The sequence below is a fragment of the Erpetoichthys calabaricus genome, chromosome 15 (genome assembly GCF_900747795.2).
Source record: "Erpetoichthys calabaricus chromosome 15, fErpCal1.3, whole genome shotgun sequence".
Classification (NCBI taxonomy): domain Eukaryota; kingdom Metazoa; phylum Chordata; class Cladistia; order Polypteriformes; family Polypteridae; genus Erpetoichthys; species Erpetoichthys calabaricus.
In genome coordinates, this window is record NC_041408.2 from 33,247,031 (window position 1) to 33,259,096 (window position 12,066).

Genomic DNA, 12,066 nt, shown 5'->3' on the forward strand with positions numbered 1-12,066 from the left:
GCGGGAGGCAGGAACAATCTCTGGACAGGGCGCCAGCTCATTGCTAATACTGAGCTACCGTGTCCCCATGTTTAATAACATGCTTTAATTCCTATCATCATGAAAATGATATCAAGTATACATCTCAGTATTTAAATTATTCAGAGAGCTGTAATATCACAAATGTAATGGATTCTGTGTCCTGTTGGAGAAAGAGAAAGCCAGTTTAAGAAGCGCGTAGTGATTCACACACACAGAGCACATAGAAGAACAAATACAAAACAAAGCATTTAACGTGCTACTTTAGTTATAATGGTATTTGAGAAACTAGTAAATTAGGCGATTTTAAGATGAAGTTTATGATGTTTAATGACAAAATAAACTACGTGATTAAAATTGACATTTTGAGCTTTTTTCCCACTGTGTGCCTATTTTTTTTCTTTTCTCTGTACCCTAATAAGCTTTCATATGACACTCAAACGGTGGGCTACGAATCGCTTTTTCATGACAACTTTGATATATGACCACTTCTTTTTATGTTGGGCACTGTGTGACTTTGTGAACTTGAACTTTCGAGTTTCTCCAACACTCTATATCACTCAATCAACTTCCTTTTGTTGTTTATACCACTGTTTAAACCAACACATAATACGTTTTTCCTTGCCTCCACTTGGTATTCGCTGAAATTCTTCTATTTTCCCCCGTGCTTTTGCCATTGTCTTTTCACAGAATGTTGAGCTTAAGGGCTATTTATATTGATTTGCATATGCAAAGAGATGTAATTCTGGGAGGAGACGGGGTGGAACGGCAGGCACGTGCACATGCATTACTTTTCACACTGACTGGGATTTATGTAGTGAAAGAAAGTGGAAGTTGACGAACACACAGATTTATGCATTTGGATTTTTTTGTGCATACACACATTTACGCTTTTGTCTGTTTGCCATGTTTTAGTGTGAATTCTATGCACGGCATTATGCATGAGGCCCCATATGAAAAGAAAACATCATACCTGCTGTCATAGATGAGATCCATCTTTGGCTGGTGCAAAACTTCATCAGCCACAGAGCTCTCCTGCTGCCTGACTGGAATTGCAGTCCCTGCATCAGCACTGGTTTTTGGTTCTCCCCCTCCATACAAAGCCTCACCTAGATATGCCATGTAGCCTATAATTAAAGTGAATTTTTTAAGTTAATTTTGTAAAAATAGGTTCAGTAATTTTTACGTAATTAGTGGACAAACAGACATACAAATCTCAAAAAGTCAGTGTTTTGTAGTCTTAGCATCTCTACTAATTTCTTGAGCTGCCATTCATTTTGGAGTTTGGTGAGCAGCGTTGGTGATATCAAATATCAAAGTACATAATGTTGTGCCACATGTTTTTTTTCATCCTGGAATTCATTTTTGTGTTTCATTTATTTAACCCTTGGCAAAGTTTATTTAACAAGGCTGTGTCAAAAATGAGTGTATGCAAATATCGATGTCATCCTCGAAGCACCTGGGGTTAAACTGAAGTAACCTGCATTTGATGTCAAAGAGCCTGTTTAACCTCGCAGGTGTGCAGTTACAGTAGTTGGCATATCGTTCAGGACTGTTGTGCTGAGCTTTGACATCCTTAAGATAAAACTATTGAGCTTGAAAATGTGGGACAAGATGGCCTGGAGGTTAGTGCCGCTACCTCCCACCCCTAGGACACTTATTTTGCATTTCAACTCAGTCACTCTCTGTGTGGAGTTTGCACGCTGTCTTGTCTATGAGTTTTATTTCAGGTATTCTGGTCTTCTTGCTCCATAATCCCAAATGCTGCTATATTGGTAAATCAAATGAATCCAAAATATAAGGCCAATGAATTGGATGATACCCATGGTCAAAAAGACAAAAGTTATCATCTTATAATTAATGTTGACAAACCAAGAAATAATAATCTGTAACATTATGTGCTATGTGACCATTATGTCTGATGTCAACTTCTGATTTCATTTTAAATGGTGAAGTTTTGTAAGGAACCTCAGGTTTAATTCTATAAAATAATGTTACTGAATTTGTTGATTCCATTCTTTGTTAAACTTAAGTTTCTTGCTCTACTTTTTGTGGGCAGTCAGTCATCAAGCTATTCCAGAAATAATGATGGAGTAATGGAAAATCTGGTGAAGCATGCACACCTCTGGTAAAATAATTTAGGAGCAGCAGAACTGTGGAAGAGGAATGAGAGGCGGGCGTTCTTCTGGAAAGTGTCTGCCCCTCATTTTGCTGAAGCAATACTTTCTGTATACTCTTTTATTGCAGCACACTGTACTGTTCCTGATGTGGAGTGATTTTCTTTAGGGAATAAAAATCATGGCTGAGTAGGTTTTCATCTCTCTCAGATTTCTAGTGTGTGTGAAAGTCACAATACATACATACACACCGACTTAGCACAGTACTAACTTTATACTAATACTCGTAGAGCCTCATTTTGTTCTCAGAACAGTCTCAGTTGTCTGTGGCATGGATTCCACACGATGTTAGAAACATTCCTTTGAGAATCTGGTCCATGCTGACATAATTGAATCATGCGGTTTCTACACATTTGTCAGCTGCACATTCATGCTTCAAATTTCCCATTTTACCACATCCCAAAGGTGTTCTTTTGGATTCGCATTTACATTTACACAGTATTTGCTTAGCAGATGCTTTTATCCAAAGCAATTTTCAAAAGAGGTCAATGTAATCAAATAACCATCAGTCTAGGGGACTGTTTAGGAAACAAATATCACAAAACAAGGGTACAAATGTGATCACCACATGTGAAGAGCTCAGAACAAAATACAAGCTAATTATAATTCCTAGGTTACAAAAACCTAATGGCTAACACCAGTTAGACACAAATGAATCAAATAAGAGAGTCTTCAGATACTTTTGAAATACATTAATGAAATCAGCAGTTCAGATGGCAGTGAGCAGTTCATTCCACCAGCCACGAGCAACACATGAAATGAACCTGGATTGAGATTTGATACCATGTAGAGGTGGCATTACCAGACACCATTTAACAGCAGATCTGAGTGGTTGAGACAGAGCATAGGATTTGAGAAGTGTCTCCACACACACACATATATATATATAATTAACAAATCACAGGGACAAACATTTGAAAAAGTCGGTTTATTTACTAGAGACAAAGAAACAATATTCAGTCACGGGAAGTGATATGTTGTGTTGTCATGTTGTAACTCCAAACACTGAATTAAAATTCAATGTGATATTAACAAAAAGTTCATTCAAAAAATTGTTTTTACTGAAGTTTTACAGTAAAAGTGTAAGTTTAAGAAGTATTTGCATGTTAATTTCAAAGCCAAACAGAATGAAAACATATAATGCAACGAACACTTCTAATGCAACATGAACATCTTACGTTTTACTATTTTTTAATATGGTTAATTATTTGCTGTAATGTGAAATAGTTAGTTCTATTATGCATATGTAACAATTCCCAAAAAAATAATCTGTTTAAATTGTACATCTGCTTCCCCATACGCAAGTGACAGATCTGCAAAGTGGCCAGCACGTAGCACCCGCCCAGGGGTTGGCGAGCGAAATGAGCAGGGGGCAGAGCCCCCTAGTATATATATATATATATATATATATATACAGGGGAGGGCAAGCAGATTTACATTTGTAAGTATGGAAAAAGACATGCAGATTATGATTATTACAATAGCTTTTTTAACTCAAAAGCACATCACACTGTTAAGATACAGGTCGTGTGTAACAAATAAATTATAATACAAGAATAAACTTGTATTACTCACAACTGTAAACCACCCCATATACTATATATATATATGTGTGTGATACAGTATCTGCCAAGCAATACAAAGAGTACATGACATGTGTTTCGTCCTTATTGGGACTCCATCAGACATACACACTTTTGCATTCTCTTACGGGGATCAAACCCTGGACATCAGTGCCTGAAGTGAAGCCTCTGACATTGTGCCATGGCAGCTGGTTTGTACAGTACAGTATTACATTCCTAGTTCTGAATTGCAGTTTGATTATTTAGGTGGTTACCTACCAGGTAACGCTTGTAGTTGGTCAGCCAGTCAGCAAACATCTGTGTCATATACTCTTTGTATTATTTGACAGATACTGTATCACACATCTATGAGCTGCTTTTCACAACTGAGAGGATGTGACATTATTTGCTGACAGGCCAACCAACCACAAGCGCTCCCTGGTAGGTAACTGCCTAAATCAGGGGTGGGCAAAGTCACTCCTGGAGGGCCGCAGTGGCTGAAGGTTTTTGTTCCAACCCAGTTGTTTAATAAGAAGCACTTATTGCACTAGAAACACTTCTGCTTCATTTTAGTTATCTCCCTCATTAAGATTTTGAACCCTTATTGCTTATTTAAGTCTAAAACAGCTGCATTCTCGGTTTTTAATTGTTCCTTAATAGCAATAAGATGCAAATGACAAAAGAAACCAGCAGTTATCCATTTTGCTTGTTACCCTTTACACCTGTGTGTATTTATGGTGCACTATTTGGTTTAATTAAATATTTGGAAGGAAAGAGAAGAGAAAAAAGTGAAGGACTGAGAATTACCCATCCGTTTTATACTTCAGAGTATTTGGATGATATCCTTAGAATGGAAAAAAAATCTAGGATAGGAGAATGACTTGACATAGCAGAATTAAAGCACTAACAAGCCATGAAATGTAATTATTGGCAAGGATTGTTTTCTAATTAAGCAACTGGGTTGGAACAAAAACGTGCGGCCACTGGGGCCCTCCAGGAATGAATTTGCCCACCCCTGGCCTAAATGATTAGATTGTGATTCAGAACCAGGAATGTAATATATATATATATATATATATATATATATATATATATATATATATATATATATATATATATATATATATATATACAGTAATCCCTCGCTATATCGCGCTTTGCCTTTCGCGGCTTCACTTCATTGCGGATTTTATATGTAAGCATATTTAAATATATATCGCGGATTTTTTGCTGCTTCACGGGTTTCTGCGGACAATGGGTCTTTTAATTTCTGGTACATGCTTCCTCAGTTGGTTTGCCCAGTTGATTTCATACAAGGGACGCTATTGGCAGATGGCTGAGAAGCTACCCAGCTTACTTTTCTCTGTCTCTCTTGCGCTGACTTTCTCTGATCCTGACGTAGGGGGTGTGAGCAGGGGACCTATTTGCACACCTAGACGATACGGACACTCGTCTAAAAATGCTGAAAGATTATCTTCACGTTGCTATCTTTTGTGCAGCTGCTTCCTGAAACGACATGCTGCACGGTGCTTCGCATACTTAAAAGCTCGAAGGGCACGTATTGATTTTTGATTGAAAAACAAACTCTGTCTCTCTCTCTCTCTTCCTGCTCCTGACGGAGGGGGTGTGAGCTGCCGCCTTCAACAGCTTTGTGCCGCGGTGCTTCACATACTTAAAAGCAGCCCTATTGATTTGTTTGCTTTTCTCTCTATCTCTGTGACAGCCTGTGCTCCTGACACGCACTCCTTTGAAGAGGAAGATATGTTTGCATTCTTTTAATTGTGAGACGGAACTGTCATCTCTGTCTTGTCATGGAGCACAGTTTAAACTTTTGAAAAAGAGACAAATGTTTGTTTGCAGTGTTTGAATAACGTTCCTGTCTCTCTACAACCTCCTGTGTTTCTGCGCAAATCTGTGACCCAAGCATGACAATATAAAAATAACTATATAAACATATGGTTTCTACTTCGCAGATTTTCTTATTTCGCGGGTGGCTCTGGAACGCAACCCCCGCGATGGAGGAGGGATTACTGTATATATATATATATATATATATATATATATATATGAGGGGGAACCCAAAAATAACCGGAAATATTTTTAAAACATGTTTAATTTAATTTTCTGTACAAACTACAATTAGTCTCCTTCAAAGTACTCTCCAATGGCGGAAATACACTTATCTAACCGTTTGTTCCATTGTTGGAAACATTTTTTAAGTTCGTCTGAAGTAATGCCCATTAATGCTCTGGTCGTTTCTTGTTTTACCTCTTTGACGTCAGCAAAACGCCTTCCTTTCAAGTCTTTTTTCATCCGAGGGAACAAAAAGAAATCACACGGAGCTAAATCCGGTGAGTAGGGTGGGTGGTTCAGGGTTGTCATACCGTTTCTTGCCAAAAATTGGCGAATGCTGAGAGCAGTGTGAGATGGAGTGTTGTCATGATGAAAGAACCAATCGCCCGACTTCCACAAATCAGGGCGTTTCCTTCTCACACTGTTGCGCAACCTACTTTTACAAAAAAATTCACTGAACACAAGCACAACCTTCCAGACTGATGGCACTTGGCAGACTGACTTGTGAGGAGTGTAACTAGATCACCCTAGCGGCCCAACCACGTACTACAAGTACCAACCTAACAACAACAAAATTCCGGTTATTTTTGGGTCCCCCCTCAGATATATATATATATATATATATATATATATACATGTTGCCCCATTGACTACTCAGTAGGTAAGTATCAAGGATTTGAACTTAAATCATGCTGCTACAGGGAGCTAATGTCGCAATCTAAAAAGAGGAGTTGCATGTGCCCACCTCTGCTGGTTGGACACCAAATGTAGCATTGCATTTTGAATCATCTTCAAAGTCTTGATGACACATGTTTGTTCTCCTGCCAGCAGAGAATTGCAGTAGTCCAGACATGACAAGGCCAAAGCGTGGACCAAGAGTTGTGCTGCATATTATGTCAGATATGGTCTGATCTTGGAAGTACTTCATGGATTGAATCTGCAAGACCGAGATACCAGATAGACGGAGTGGTGACTCTGAGGTTAGGGATCTGCACTGGCAATCGGAAGGTTGCCGGTTCAAATCCCGTAAATGCCAATAGGGACTCTGCTCTGTTGGACCCTTAAGCAAGACCCTTAACCTGCAATTGCTGAGTGCTTTGAGTAGTGAGAAAAGCACTATATAAATGCAAAGAATTATTATTATTATTACCATAGTAACATATTCCCTGAAGGACAGCTGATTATCGATCACCACCTCAAAGTTGCATACTGACTTGGTGGATGTTAGTGATAAAGAGCCAAGCTGAACAGAGATAGGGTGCTGAACAGATAGACGAGCTGAAGGTCCACCTTTGCTAGGTTAAGGTAGAGAAGATGCTTCTTTGTCCAGGCTGCAATATCAGTGAGGAATGCAGAAGTTCTAGCTGATACCATATGGTCCTCTAAACGAAACAAAAGGTATAACTGCAAATCATTGGCATAGCACTAACAAAAAAAACGTAAGACCGGATTTTCGGGCCTAGTGAGAAGGTGTATAGACTGTGAAGGCCACTGAAGAATACTGAACTTATTGTCATGTTCACTAAACCAGTTTGAGATGATATTTGCTTTGAGACATGGTGCATTATCATGTTGGAAGTAATCATAAGAAGATGGGTAAATTAAGCCCTTATAAACTCTCACACACTCTTATAAACATTTCCTGCACAGTTATACAGCATAAACCCTTTATATTCTCTTAGATATTAGGTAAGATTCGTTGAAATTATGTATGTAAACACACTGTTTATATACTACGCATAAACATACAGTATGTATTGAATATCACTGAGTTTTATTTAATATGTAATACAGTTTTAAACACATTGTAATAATACATATTTTAACAATAGACAGGCCACCAGCAATAAATAAGTACAATGCAAGAAAAAATGTATAAAATGTGTGTACAGTTACACTAAACATACGTACATGTACTAAGTACGTAAAAAATTAGTTATTGGTACTCACCAACAATGACACGACGACTTGTCCGATAACGATGAGATAAATGTTACTGCACAACAAAGGAATCTTCAGGCGACTGTGTAGCACCACCATCGTCATCTGGAGTTTCTTCTTCCACTGAAGGCATACTAGGTGGTGTTTTGTGGGTAAGGAACATCGTGATGGGCAGTTGCTGGCGCTGCTTTTTCATTTGTGTAAGGAGGTTTTTATACACTTCCGTGGTGTCGTCAAGAGCATTTCTAAATTGCAAAGAATGAATCATTTGCGGGTCCCATTCTTCAACCGATGTCTGGAGATCTTTTGCTATTTGTAGAATGGTTGCGAGACGCTTGACAGTTAGGCCGGCGTCTTCTTCCTGTGCTGGGTCCTGTTATTCCTTATTTTCCTCGCTCGCTGACTTGGTCATCTCGGCCAGCAGCTCATTGACGTCATCAAAAGTCATGTCGTGGAATCCTTCTCCTCCTAGCAGTTTTGCCATCCTAACTGCCTTGTCAACCGCCGAGTGATGAATTTCTTCTGCAGAAAAGCCCTTATAGTCATCCATGACTTCTGGCCACAATTTCTTCCAACAGGCATTAACCATCTCTTTCTTCATATCATTTAGGGGCCTTCTGCACGGTCACCAGACACAATGTGATCATGTACTTATGCCAGTACTCCTTCAGGGAAAATTCGTTGTCCGTGTCCATTGCCTCGACCATGTGTTGCAGGGTGTTCCTGGTGTACAATGCCTTGAAAGCCCGGATAACTCCTTGATCCACTGGCTGAATCAGTGAAGTCGTATTCAGCAGCAAGAACTCTATTTTTACGCCTTGGTAGGATAGATCCAAGGGATGACCTCCAGCATTGTCCAGAAGTAAAAGGACTTTGAAATCCAGCCCTTTATCTGCCAGATAGATCTTTACTTCCGGGATGAAACATTGGTGAAACCAATCCGACGTCAGGAGTTTCGTAACCCAGGCCTTCGGGTTGTACATCCAGTACACAGGCAGCAGGTTTTTATTCTTGTTTTTCAGGGCCCAGGGGTTTTTGGACTTATAAATGAGCCCAGGCTTTATCATTAAGCCAGCAGCATTGCCAGACATAACCAGCGTGATGCGATCTTTGTGAGCCTTAAACCCCGGGGCTTTTGCCTTTTTCTTCGTGATAAAAGTACGAGACGGCATCCGCTTCCAAAATAGGGCCGTCTCATCCATATTAAACACTTGTTCAGGCCGATATCCGCTTTTCTCAAAGATCGCCTTGAACGTGTCGGCGACATATTTCTCGGCTGTGGCTTTGTCTGCGGAGGCAGCCTCTCCATGCAGGTTTACGCTGGCCAAGTTGAACCTTTTCTTGAATTTTTCAAACCAGCCCTTGCTGGCAGTAAATTCACTTTTCTTGCTGGGGGATTCAACACAGGTTCCAGGTTGAGGGACGTCGTCTAGAGCATCCCCGGCATCCGCAAACCTATCATGAAGTTGCTTGGCTTTCTCTCGGATGATATTGGTGTCCACAGGGATGTTCTTCTTCCTGCACTCTTCAATCCAAATCCCTAAAGCAGATTTCATCCGGACTACCGCCTTATTACATCCACTTACAACTCGTTTCGCGCCCTGGTTAAAGGACACTGCAGCCGTAGATCTTATATTCTTTTTCTCCTTTTTAATATAACGAACCGTGGACTCATTGATGCCGTAATGGCATCCTACAGCTGCGTAGCTGTTCCCTTCCTTCAACATATCCAAAGCTTTTACTTTTTCAGCAATCGTTAGCATCTTCCGTTGGCGCTTGGGCACGGCCCCTGAAGTAGTAGCAGGAGCAGATCGTTTTGGAGGCATAACGAAGGGCTTGACTACGTACAAAGATACAGTAAACACAAAAGAGCACAAAAGTTAACTCTTTACACAGCGAAACACATTGACGCTGAATAAGCAAGACGAGATGCTGGCTAACATAAAGTGGAATCGAATGCTGCTCTCCGTTGCTGAGCCAATCAGCACCCAGGAACTTAACCCCGTGCTCTGATTGAGTAGCTTCTCAGCCATCCGCCAATAGTGTCCCTTGTATGAAATCAACTGGGCAAACCAACTGAGGAAGCATGTACCAGAAGTAAAAAGACCCATTGTCTGCAGAAACCTGTGAAGCAGCGAAAAATCCACGTTATATATTTAGATATGCTTACATATAAAATCCGCGATAGAGTGAAGCCGTGAAAGTCGAAGCATGATATAGCGAGGGATTACTGTACACTCCAAAGACATCTTTGAATCACTTATTGTGTGTTATTTTGTGTGTCTGTGTTCATGTGTCATGTTCACAGGATTTGTTTCTCATCCTGGTTGAGTTCCTTTCTTATTTTTGTGATATTCTGTCAAGTTTGCTGCCCCTTGTCATCTCAACTAAGGTAAGCTATTTATGGAGCAGATGGGGCGCTGTCAGATTTGTCACAATGTGATTGCTGTCTTCTCCTACTTTTGATATTCCATCTATTTTCCTGACATTAGCTCATCTTCCCAAATTTAAACTCAATGTCCTGTTGTGCGATGGACCTTCAGGTACATGAGATAGTATGAAAGGTGCCCTCATAGACCTAACACCCTTAGGCCATCCCAATGTCTCCAATATACATAGAAGCAGAGGCCCATCATACTTCATATTCAAGAACTTACTGAAGAGCACAACCAGCAAGCTACTGTGGTCATTAACTGAATGCCAGTCTTCATTTTCGTATGTTAAAACATTGCTTTCTGAACATTGATATCTGCTAGCCAGATGCATAACAGACATTTGGAGTTTATTTCAGAGTATTTATTTCAAAGTAACAAATGGCCACCTTCCTTGCTTTCTCCATAAAACTCTCCCCTTAACCTGCTTTTGCCTAAATGAAATAATGTAATGTCTTCAGCTTTTCCTTACAGGTCGCAATACACAAATTGGCCTTTTGTGCAGTTCTTGTGACCTTTAAAAGGGGTCTACTGTAGCAGAAGAGAAAGGCTGTCGCTTAAAATGTGCCAGTGACACAATACCTTCCACCAATTGGAGGCATTATGACTCAGTGTAATACTGACAGCCAAGGAGATGGTCACTGCTTCGGGATAACTCGAATTGTTGGAAGATATAGAAGGTGTTCTTGTGTAGATTGGTATCAGGAGGAAGGTCTAATTACATATCTATGACTGGGGTTTGGGCTCCAGTGTCACAAGGATACAGGTGTCCCCGGGGGTTGTGTTCCAGCAGAATGGTCCCAATGAGTTATCTGGGACTTGATTCCGGAAGTCACTTTTGGCTTTAGTTTGAAAGCAGCCTCCAACCAGGCAGGTGAGCTTGGAGTTGGGAAGATTATTGGGATGAAGGGAGGCCAGAAGAAGGAGAGATGACATGAGGTGTGAGCCAGAGAAGGAAGATAAGACAAGGGCAAGGCTGCCTTGCTGTTTGTCCATGTTGTATTTACTGCTGTCCAACATCTGTCTGATCTGTTGATTTCTGCTCTAGCACAAGTATTCTCAGTTGTATTTGAAACTACCTTTTATTTAAACTGCCTTTTAAGTAAATCACCATCCTTCCCAGCAGGTGGGAACTGATGTTGATCTAATATTGTCACATGGCACTCCCAGACTAATAATGGACTAATTCAGAGATGCCACTCAACCCACCTTGTGTGTCTTTGGGTTGATGGGGGAGCCCCACACATACAGCAGATTCACAAAGTATTCTGACCTCTTCACTTTTTTACACATTTTGTTATGTTGCATCCTTGTGCTAAAATCATTTAAAATTAATATTTGCCCCTTACCAAGTAACAATCAATACTGCAGAGTGTCAAAGTGGAAACAGAATTTTAGAAATTATGCAAATTTATCAAAATTAAAAACTGAAATGTCAGATTGATACAAGGAATCAGACCTTTACTCTGTGTTTAGTTGGAGACCTTTTGGCAGTGATTACAACCTGGAGTCTTCTTGGATCTGACATGACACGCTTTGCACACCTGGATTTGGGGATTTCCTACCATTCTTCTCTGCAGATTCTCTCAGACTCAGTTTGGAGGAGACAATCGGTTCACAGCTATTATCAGGGCTTTCAAGAGATGTTTATGTTCTGGTTGGGCGACTCAAGGACATTCCTAGAGTGTCCTTAAGCCACTCTTGTGTCATCTTTGCTTTGTCCATAAGGTCAATGTCCTGTTGGAAGGCGAGTCTTCAGTCCCAGATCCATAGCGCTCTGGAGCAGGTTTTCATTAAGGATATCTCTTGGAGTTTGCTCCGTCCAGCTTTCCCTCAACCCAGACTAGTCTCCCAGTTTCTGCC